Here is a 10,701-nt window from a genome sequence, read left to right as displayed (position 1 = left end):
ATTTCTGCATCAGTGGCATGATTGTGTATTTCACGAACAGCTTCTATAACAGAAAAAGTTATTAAAAATATTACAACTATTAATATGCAGTTTTCTAATGAATTTCCATAATTTTGAGGTTATAGTGATATAAACCGTGAGATAGGCAAATAGAGTGATTCTCTATTATATTGTAATTAATAGATACAAGATTTTAACAGCACACAAGTGCTATAATTAGACATAATATTATAAAAACAGTACTTACCTTTTTCTTTTACGTAACTACTTTCTTTCAGAATGATGCTCGCGTCGTACAACCACCATATTCTTTAGATAGTCGAAAGAGACAACCACCGCATGTGCATATTACCGAGCTCAGATTCTGGTCATCACACATCATTGGTCGAATAGATTTGAACGAATCTCGTTAGGATAGGAGGACTCCAATGTTTTAAAAAATGAATTATTAATATTAATTAATTACAAATTTTAATTGTGCAATGTTTCCGAAATATTAATGTCATGTTGCTACAAGCGTGCTGGTATTTTGCGGATATATATTTCTGCAATGTCTTTGTACTGTTGCATTGCAATTTGCAACGTTGTAACGTTGCTGTAACGTTTCTGCAATCGTTCGGTGCTGTATGGGTACTGGTTCCCGTCTCGAAATAGACTGGCCGCCCGGAATAGAACATTCGAGAAGTGCGTCGACTACTCGTCGTTGAAATATTTTCGAGAACCGTCTTCTCGAGTCGAAGAAAGTCACGTAATAAATATTGAAATTAGCATACATATTGTATATATAAAGAGACATAATGGAACATTATTAATAATAGAAAAAATCTAATAGCAATAATATAATATTATTAATAATAGAAAACAACATTAAATAATAGGAAACAAATTAAATAATAGAAAAAAAGAGTCCGACAGCGAGATTCGAACCAACGATCCCGCGCTTGCGAAGCTGGCGCGCTGTCTGCTACGCCACGCATTCGGCTGAAAACTTGGTGCGCTGCACAGGTACTAGAAGATACACATCAATTTGCAATTTATTGAAAATCAAAACTCTTGAGAGGCGCATCGAGTGGCTTGTTCCATAAACTTCTTTTGTCAAGTACTACAAGTATGTAAAGTTTCATCCACATCGGTGAGACGAACGTTGTAAGTGGCATTGTTCTTCCTTTTCACGTTCAGTCATCTTCAAAAGCGCGTTGGTCGACATCAGAGCATGCGTGGTACTTTCCAACTCTTCCTTGGTCACACTTTATGCGTCACTGAGAATCCTTGCAATGCACGTGTGAAATAACCAATCGCGTTACACGATTTGAGTACGGATGACCAAATCGAGCAACGCGATTGGCTATTCCCTGTTCCTGTTGCCTGTTCCTTTGCATTGTGTAATAGGCTTAAGAGTGTCGCTTCCAACACTGTGCTGTGGTATTCCATTCGCTTTTATGCATTTAAGTGACAATCTACAGACCAGTACAATTGCTAGTGTAATGCAAAATACATAAATTTCGTATACGTATCGTAGATTCATTTATATCGTTTTTTTTCTTACAATGGCAACAATAACGAATCTTCCCGTCGAAGTGATATATATAATTCTGGATTTTGACAATATCAGTGTTCAAGATTTTGCAAATTTTTCCTCCACGTGCAAACATTTTTATCAAATGCTATACCCCAGCTTATTTTGGCGACGAAAGTTCGATCAGAGGTATTTTCTATTTCCTTGTATTAAAGTTAATTAAAAATTTTAATCAAGATTATGATACCAAGTTTCAACGGTATGTCATATTACCATCGTTATTGAAACAGAGAATGGAAGTTTCTCGAAAAAACGATTACAACTATATAGTGAAACAGTGGCGGACCTACAGCCTACATCTGTGTGGGCATATATATTCTAGGATAGAACACACTTGCTTTTAGTAAAAGAAAACTTTCTCTTTCTTCTAAAGAAGTAATCTGTGCTAAATGATGCAACCTATCGTGATCCTTTGCCACTCGCGTGTGTTTTTAATTAAAAATGCTAGTCCAGCTGTAACGTCTAACAAGTAAACCTACCCAAGTGGTACACTCCGATTTTTTCAAATTTGGCACAAATGTAGATCTTTGAAAAATATTTGACCCATAGTTTTTCATTTGTACTCTTAAGCGGTTTGAAGGGTAGTTATTATACCATTCTAATTTTCACCCTCCTATCATCAATAAGTAGGGGAGAAGGAGGCAGTTTAGGACAGGGGCAGTATTGGACATTTAGAATAAAAAACAATTTGCCACTTTGTTTCATACGTTGAACGCATTTTTCGGTTACCAATCGGTCAAGAGGTAAACGTCACATGAGAGCTTCCGCGCTGTTAACCGTCAAACTAACCTACAAACTATTAATAAGTTTTGCTGGCTGATGTAATTATCTTGGCTCGCAAATGTAAGTATTTTTAGATTAAATTATTGCTCAAAAGGAACCTATTGGTATATTCTGGTTAAGATTATATGTTTTGCGTTGTAATGAGCGAAATACAACGGCATAATAAAAGAGTTGATAAGAATATTACGTTTTCTTTTTCAAGTTAGAGTTGGGGCAGTATTGTACGAAATTTACGGGGCACATTAGGACATATTCTAATGTGCCTTGCAACTGTTGCTAAAAGGAATTTCGTGTCATTTGATCTCAATTTTCTTTTGTTGCGTAGAAAATTATTTTTAAAAGTCTAAGAAAGTTATTTTTGTTAAATTTTTACTTTTTAATTTGTTACATAATTAATAATCTTAACACTTCACACTTTAATTTTTTTAAAGAGAGTTGTTAGATATTTTATTATTTAAAATAAAATAAGATTGATTCTTGGCCTTAATTAAGGCAATAGATAGACACTTATGTTTATTTCATTACGTAGTACAAATTACCTTACGTAGTACGCGTAGTACAATTACTTATTGTTAAACAAAAAATATATTAAAAGAAATTTGTAAGACTGTTGCCTAGTAACAGATTTATTACTTTTAATAAATAAAGTGAAAAGACGAGAATTATCTCGATTTTTCATTATCAGTCCTATTAAACCAGAAAATCTATTACTTTGTATTATTACTCTTTTGCCGATATTCATTGTTGATTCTTATTTAAGACCATCTGAAGTACATTCATAAGATATTTGAATTGATACGAATAAATATTTTAATATATACATATATAAATATGTCAATACAAATGTGTTTTTTGAAAATACTTGGCGCTGCTAAACCGAATAAAAAATTCTCTTAGTATTTAAATAATCTAAACATTACAATAATTTGCTTAGACTCTAATTTACACAACAACTTGCCGCAATACATAAAATATATGTACAAATGTAGTTAATTACACTTATTCTATACTTAACTCTAATGTCTCACACACACCTAACTTACATAACACAATCGCCGAAATACACACACCACACACACACACACACACACACACACTCACAAGAGAGGAAGAAAGAGAATAAGGCAATTAACATATTGATTCGATTTGTTGAGAATTTTTTATTCGGTTTAGCAGCGCCAAGTATTTTCAAAAGACACATTTGTATTGACATATTTATATATGTATATATTAAAATATTTATTCGTATCAATTCAAATATCTTATGAATGTACTTAAGATGATCTTAAATAAGAATCAACAATGAATATCGGCTAAAGAGTAATAATAAAAAGTAATAGATTTTCTGGTTTGCATAAATACCCATTGTAGTTGGCGTAATTTGTTGATATAATTAGTTTTGTAGAGTTCTTTTTTGAAAGAACTTCGGGCGCGTATACTTGGCGCTTTTTTTGTACCTTTTTTTAAAAAGGTAATTTTGTTGTGATTTCACATTTGTAGTGTGAACACATTTTGTAGTGTAAAGTATTCGTTTTTATACTGTATGAGGAGATGAATGCCATAAACAGATGTATGTAAAAATGGTGAAAGTATTTAATTATTACATGATCAAATATCAATCAGAATTTTATTAAAATTCCTTAATGCATAATCACTTATATGTCTATATTATGCACAATACGTTACATATATTCTCATTCACTCGCGCTCTCTCTCCCTCGTTTTCTCGCCTTCTCGCTCTCTCACTCCCTCCCTCCCTCCCTCGTCCTCTCGTTCTCACGCTCTGTCGCTCTTTCATTCATTCGCTGTCTTGCTCTCTCATTCACTTGCTCTCTAGTTTTCTCGATAATAAATAATTTTTATTTTTATTGTGTAATTTTATGTATTATGTCTGATAACAATAAATAATATCACTGGCTCTTTCGCTCTCTCATTCACTCTCTCTCTCTCTCTTTCTCTCGCCCTCTCGCTCTCTCATTCACTTGCTCTCTCGCTCTCACTCACTCGTTCTCTCGCAAATATATCTTTTCTCATTCCAACTTCTTGCACTACATCGCGTCGTACACTTATCGTACATCGACCGGCGGAGATGCTGTCCGTATATCCGTGTGACTTACACATGACGGTCGGGTCGATAAGTTAGAGTTTTCTAATGTAGAGCCTCTACATATGATCGTTACGTGTGAGTCACACGGATATACCGACTTTTGTATTTTATTCAGGTATATACAAAGATGGCGCTGGGCATTAGCCTATTCCGCCCTGCGTACGAGCGCTATCTACAAAGATCCCCTTGGGGACGGATCATACAACGACGATGCTCAAACACACACACAAATATAGAATAAATGGAGGAACGCCCGCGACTACACCCTCTCGCTCGCTCATAATATAATACTCATACTTCCTGTCATTTTACGTAACAATAATAACACCCTAGAAAAACTTATATTCTAACTTTGCTTCTAATATCCGATATAAACTTAAGAATCGCCGCAAAGACCGCCCACACAGAACAAAATATTCATTAAATATCTATATATCTATTTGATGTCCATATCTATTATGGATAACGTATAGATATTTAATAGATATACAAAATATCTATATCTCTAGAATAACTAGGGGGGGATATCTCTTGGATATTTATATATTATTTATATATCCATATTCACCAAGTAATTATTGAAGATATCTAGTGGATATTTACATATTATTCACATATCCATGTCTATTACCAGAGAGGAACCTGAGAGCGGCCATGCCCCTGTATTTTGTGTAACGCTATTCGGTCGCTGATTCGAGCGCCATCGCATTCACTTTTCTGTAGATGTGGAACTACGAAGCCACATCCACTTTACTGTCGATAAGTAGTTACTCGAATCGGTGCGAATGTGCCAACACATTAACAAACTGCTAAAAAGCGACGAAAATGACACATGTTAATAACAATACGCGCATAGAGATGTGTTCACATCTATTAAGATATGTGTATTCGTATAAAAAATACAAAAATACGCAAAAATACACAATTCTAAGAAGAATTGATATAAAATATTATTAGGGTAAGAGGTACACTTATTGATAGGGATACAGTTATTGACACATTAAATCTTTTAACTTAAATTTCTCGTCACATGCACGACGCTCGTACGCAAAGTTTATATGCTCGTACAAAGTACCTTTTCGCCAACAGATTTACTGAGTTATCTTAGATTTCTGTCATTGCGTTTCGAAGTGATAAGCTAATGTTTTTCCACATGTTAGAGTTAGCAACAAATTCGGATAGTGATATATTTCGATAGTACGTTGCCTCTAGATTATTTTGGTACCAAATACATGCGAGCAACTAACTATTTAATGAGTTTTAAGAGGATTTGTTGTGAGTGGCAATGACACGCATCAATAATAAATTTCTATAAAGGAGTGTATTTCGTCCGTCAGTTTTGATACATTCCATATGTGAAATGATATTTCAAACCAACGTTTGAGGAACGACATATAACATTAAAACACTTTCGTATAAAAACAATAACAGTAGCAACAAAAAGAGCTAGTAAGAAATAAGTAATAAGACAGAGGAACACAAATTGTCAGATATTGCGCTTTATTGAAACCAAATGAACATAGGGTAAGAGATACAATCACTGACACGGATATAGTTATTGACACATTAATGTGTTTAATTGAAATTTCTCGACACATGCATGGCTCTTGTGTGAAACGTTCATATGCTCGTACAAAGTACTCCTTCACCAATAAATTTACTGCGTTATCTTGGATTTCTGTCATTGCGTTTCAAAGCGGTAGCAAAAACAATCACTGACCCACTCCTGGCGATGTTCCGAATAGATCAGTGCATGGTTTTGCTGGCCGCTTCGAAACGCAATGACAGAAATCTAAGATAACTCAGTAAATCTGTTGGCGAAAAGGTACTTTGTACGAGCATATAAACTTTGCATACGAGCGTCGTGCATGTGACGAGAAATTTAAGTTAAAAGAGTTAATGTGTCAATAACTGTATCCCTATCAATAAGTGTGTCCTGGAAGGACGTTGCGCATATTTTATAGGTACGGAACTGAAAAAACAAAGGACGAGCGCGAGCTCGATAGCGCGAACGGGCCCGGCAGTCGCGGACCAGAAGTCGCATGGCGATGGTCGCGATAGACAGATAGTCAGTCTGCGTGCAGTATCCGAGCCACTATTCAATAATAAAGACAGTTACTTATTGTGTTCTCATAAGTTGAGTGTACGTGATTCCACCCCTGCCCTGATATACAACAAAGTGTACCTCTTACCCTAATAATATTTTATATCAATTCTTCTTAGAATTGCGTATTTTTGCGCATTTTGTATTTTTTATACGAATACACATATCTTAATAGATGTGAACACATCTCTATGCGCGTATTGTTATTAACATGTGTCATTTTCGTCGCTTTTCAGCAGTTTGTTAATGTGTTGGCACATTCACACCGATTCGAGTAACTACTTATCGATAGTAAAGTGGATGTGGCTTCGTAGTTTCACATCTACAGAAAAGTGAATGCGATGGCGCTCGAATCAACGACGAATAGCGATACACAAAATACAGGGGCATGGCCGTTCTCAGGTTCCTCTCTGTACGAAGCTATCAAAAATATCTATAAGATGTTATTTATATCCATGGTCCATGGAGATTCCCGCCTCTGATTCACCAAGCGACCGATAGATGGCCAGGCCAGGCGTGACGTTCTCACAAGAAACATTTGCGTTATTACCTTATAAATAACCATCCGGAAAACCGATCCAGTACTCTTTTCTTAATATTTCTTAATAAATCATGGTGACATTATAATCACATTTCTGTTATATAGTATTTCTGCAATCAAAAATCTGTTCAATTTTTACTATTTATGTGCAATTGAATGTATATTTTCTTATTGATAGTTTATTTATATTTATATCTATGTTATTTTGCAATTTTAGAGTCATGTTCCATTTATTGTCTTACACTAACGATATCATAAATGAATATTCACGGAGAAATCCACTGAATATTAATATATATGCACTAGATATCTATTATATATATAAATATCCCGAGGATAGTGATGTAGATGTTCAATAGATATTGGTCTACATATCCCATGGATATTTATGCAACCTCGTATTGCGGACATTTGGATATTTAAGGCATGTCCACTGGCTGTTTCCTACATATTCATGGATATCCATATATCCACCAAAAATATCCAGTAGATATCTAATACAAATTATTTTCTGTGTGGGCGGGGATTTGACATAACAATCCCGAATAAGCTGATCAATAGAAAACGGGCCCCAAATATTATTCTCGTATAAACTGTCAATAAGAGCGCCTCTCACCCCTTCCAGGTTTCGGCACTGCCAGAAAATGCGATTAGCGGTCTGGGGATAATCCCCGCAGTCACATACTGGAGAGTCGACCACTTGTATTTTAAAAAGACTCTCGGCCAGTGACGTATGGTTGGAACGAAGTCTGTTAATAGAGACAATGCTGGCTCTACCGAATGTCGATTTATAAAACCATGGCTTCCGCGATTCAGATAAATATGTCGTCGTGTAAATCTTACCCTTAGAGGTACCGATTAGTTTACACCATTTCATGAAAGAGGAGAAAAGGCGCTCCTTCCACACTGACTTAAAATCTGACGCTGGCAGACAGTACTCCGAATCGATCCCGCTCCTGATAGCGTCCTTAGCTAATTGATCAGCCAACTCGTTGTATCGTATTCGGACATGAGCCAGGGTCCAGAAAAATTTAACTACTTTGCCCGCTTGTTTTAGTTTAAAAGTTAACTCTAAAATTTCCAGTACAATGTGAGGCATCTTGCACCATTTCCTCTTGCTAGTCAGCGACTCCAAGACACTAGCCGAGTCTGAAAATAACAATACAGTCGGGTTTGGATCACAGAGAGCCAGTTTCAAAGCGGAAGCGATTGCCATGCCTTCTAGGGTGAAAATAGATGTATAATTGCTAGATCTTCTACGGTACGTCTTGCACTCATTATTAGTCAGAGCAACGATACCGTAACCCGCGAAAGACTCGGCTGCGTACTTGGAGCCATCGGTAAAGTATCTAGAGACGCTGCACGTGGGTTAAATGTCATCATTAAAAATAGCTTCAAATTTCTGACTAGAATGTATACAATTTTTAATATCTTCACCTTCTGAGAAGGACACGTCCGGCTCCAGTAACAGCGTCTCGAACTTAAAAGAGCTATAACTAGGTTTATCATCGGATACGATAAGGTGAGATATTGGGATTATATCTTTATACAATAAAACCAATAGAGGAGGAGGGCGCTTCGGTATAAAGATCGGCGTTTCTGTGAGGTCCGCATAGCTTGAGAGGACCGGAAGTAGGGGATGATCATAATTGCCAAAAACTTTGGCCAAAAAATTCCTGCCGAGAAACTCCGACCTCAACTCCAAGGGAGGCTCTTTACTCTCGCCCAGAATTACATTAATAGGACAGGATCTTCTATATCCTAAGGCGAGGCGGACGGCTTTGTTCCGTATTCTATCCACTTTCTTTTTAAGATACGCAGGCAGTTGATGCCAAATAAAGGCACCATACTCTCTATTCTAGAACGTACTAAAGCCTTATAGATAGTAAGGAGGATAGAGGGGTCAGCTCCCCACCATACCCCCCTTAAAAAGCTTAAAACACCCAGGGGTTTGATGCATGATCTCGAGACTGCTTCGACATGGCTATTCTATTTAAAATCCGATTGAAAATTAATTCCCAAAAATTTAACTTTTTGCTGACTATATAAACTATTGGATTCTAGACGAAGGGACCAACGTCTATTAACGATCGAACTTGAGTTACTGAACATGCAAAAAATGGTTTTACTATGCGAAAGCATTAAATTCAAGCTATTGAGCCACTCGACCAGAACATTAGCACGCTCCTCAAAAATACGCACTGCAGTATCAGGGACTCTATGGCTTATAAACAGGAAAATATCGTCCGCAAACTCCAAAACTTGCACACCGCTTAACCCACGCGCCAATGCTTCTAAATCCAATACATAAAGCATGTACAGAAGGGGGTTCAACACACAACCTTGTGGCAAGCCCTTAAACACGTGTCTAATCTCATCGACTAAATCGAATCTAATGTGAACAGTCCTGAAGTGAATCAAGATGTAAATAAAATTCAAAGTATTGTTAGGAAAACCTAAGACTTTGAGCTTCTGAATAAGGACGTCACATAAAACGTAATCGTAAGCACCCTGAATATCAAGGAAAAGAGCTGCTACATGTTCGTTAACATTAAACTTATGGTGAATAAAAGAGTGAAACAACGCAACGCTATCTATACACGACCTGTTGTTACGGAAGCCAAATTGACTGGATGAAAGGATTTTTTCTTTCTCGAGCCACCATAGCAGCCTATTATTAATTATTCTTTCGGTAAGCTTGAGCGAGCACTGAGCAAGAGAGATAGGACGAAATTTACCGGACTCCTTCTTAGGTATAAAAAAGAGGCCGAACTCGTGCTATTCACGAGGAAAATTACCCGTTAAGTAAATCTCATTGATTAGATGTAAGAATCCCCGTTGCAGGTGGATATTGAATTTAGAAAACACAAAATAATCGAGACCGTCCGGACCCGGACTCGAATTTGTTTTAACATTATGTAAGGCCCGCGAGAATTCCGACCAAGAGAATTCTTGGTTTAGAATTCCGCTAGCGGAGCAGTCGCTAAAGTCTGGTTTGGCTGTAGCGGTCCAAGAAGGGCATAATTTATCAATCTCCTGAGATATCGTGTCGATTGTATTGGAGTTGTATCGGTTGGAATTTTCCCGGCGATGAAAATTATTACTCATCGATTTGATCTTAGCTCAAAGATACTTGAGGTTAGTTCGCATGGTTAAAGATTCACAAAACTTCGGAAAGTATTCCCGTTTATGTTTGCGTAGCGTGACTTTAGTTTTTGCCTCTATTTGACGAAGATGAATAAAGTTCTCATGAGAGGGTACTAATTTGAATTTCCTAAAGGCAGCCTTTCTAAGGCCAACCATCTCCTCGCATTCCGGGTTCCACCATGCGGTAGATTTCCTCCCTTTATGGTTCTGATCTACGTTATTACGAGGCTTATTACCTTTCTTTGTATTCCTGTAAGGAGTAGCCGAAGTCACACAGTCCGAGATCAGAGCGAAAAAACTGGAATACTTGGTTTGAATATCCAAGTCAACGTTGTATACTAAATCTAAACATAGCGGGGTGGCTTCCTCCAGGAGTCTGGAAATCTCCTTCTAGTCCGTTTTAACACTATGCAATCTATAAAATGCACAAAATCGGTTAGTAG

The 10,701-nt window shown here is 36.7% G+C and overlaps 1 long non-coding RNA gene across 1 annotated transcript; it reads right to left on the bottom strand.

The window, feature by feature from the left end:
* Positions 1 to 5,765: 5,765 nt before the first annotated feature.
* LOC113563633 lies at positions 5,766 to 6,709 on the bottom strand. The gene is made up of 2 exons (XR_003407553.1): positions 6,659 to 6,709; positions 5,766 to 6,561 (listed from the first exon to the last, which is right to left on the bottom strand). It is a non-coding gene; the product is annotated as an uncharacterized LOC113563633 (long non-coding RNA).
* Positions 6,710 to 10,701: the final 3,992 nt, after the last annotated feature.

The sequence above is a fragment of the Ooceraea biroi genome, chromosome 2 (assembly GCF_003672135.1).
Source record: "Ooceraea biroi isolate clonal line C1 chromosome 2, Obir_v5.4, whole genome shotgun sequence".
NCBI classification, from domain to species: domain Eukaryota; kingdom Metazoa; phylum Arthropoda; class Insecta; order Hymenoptera; family Formicidae; genus Ooceraea; species Ooceraea biroi.
The sequence above is the reverse complement of the archived record's forward strand: the minus strand, read 5'-3'. Positions and strand labels throughout refer to the sequence as shown.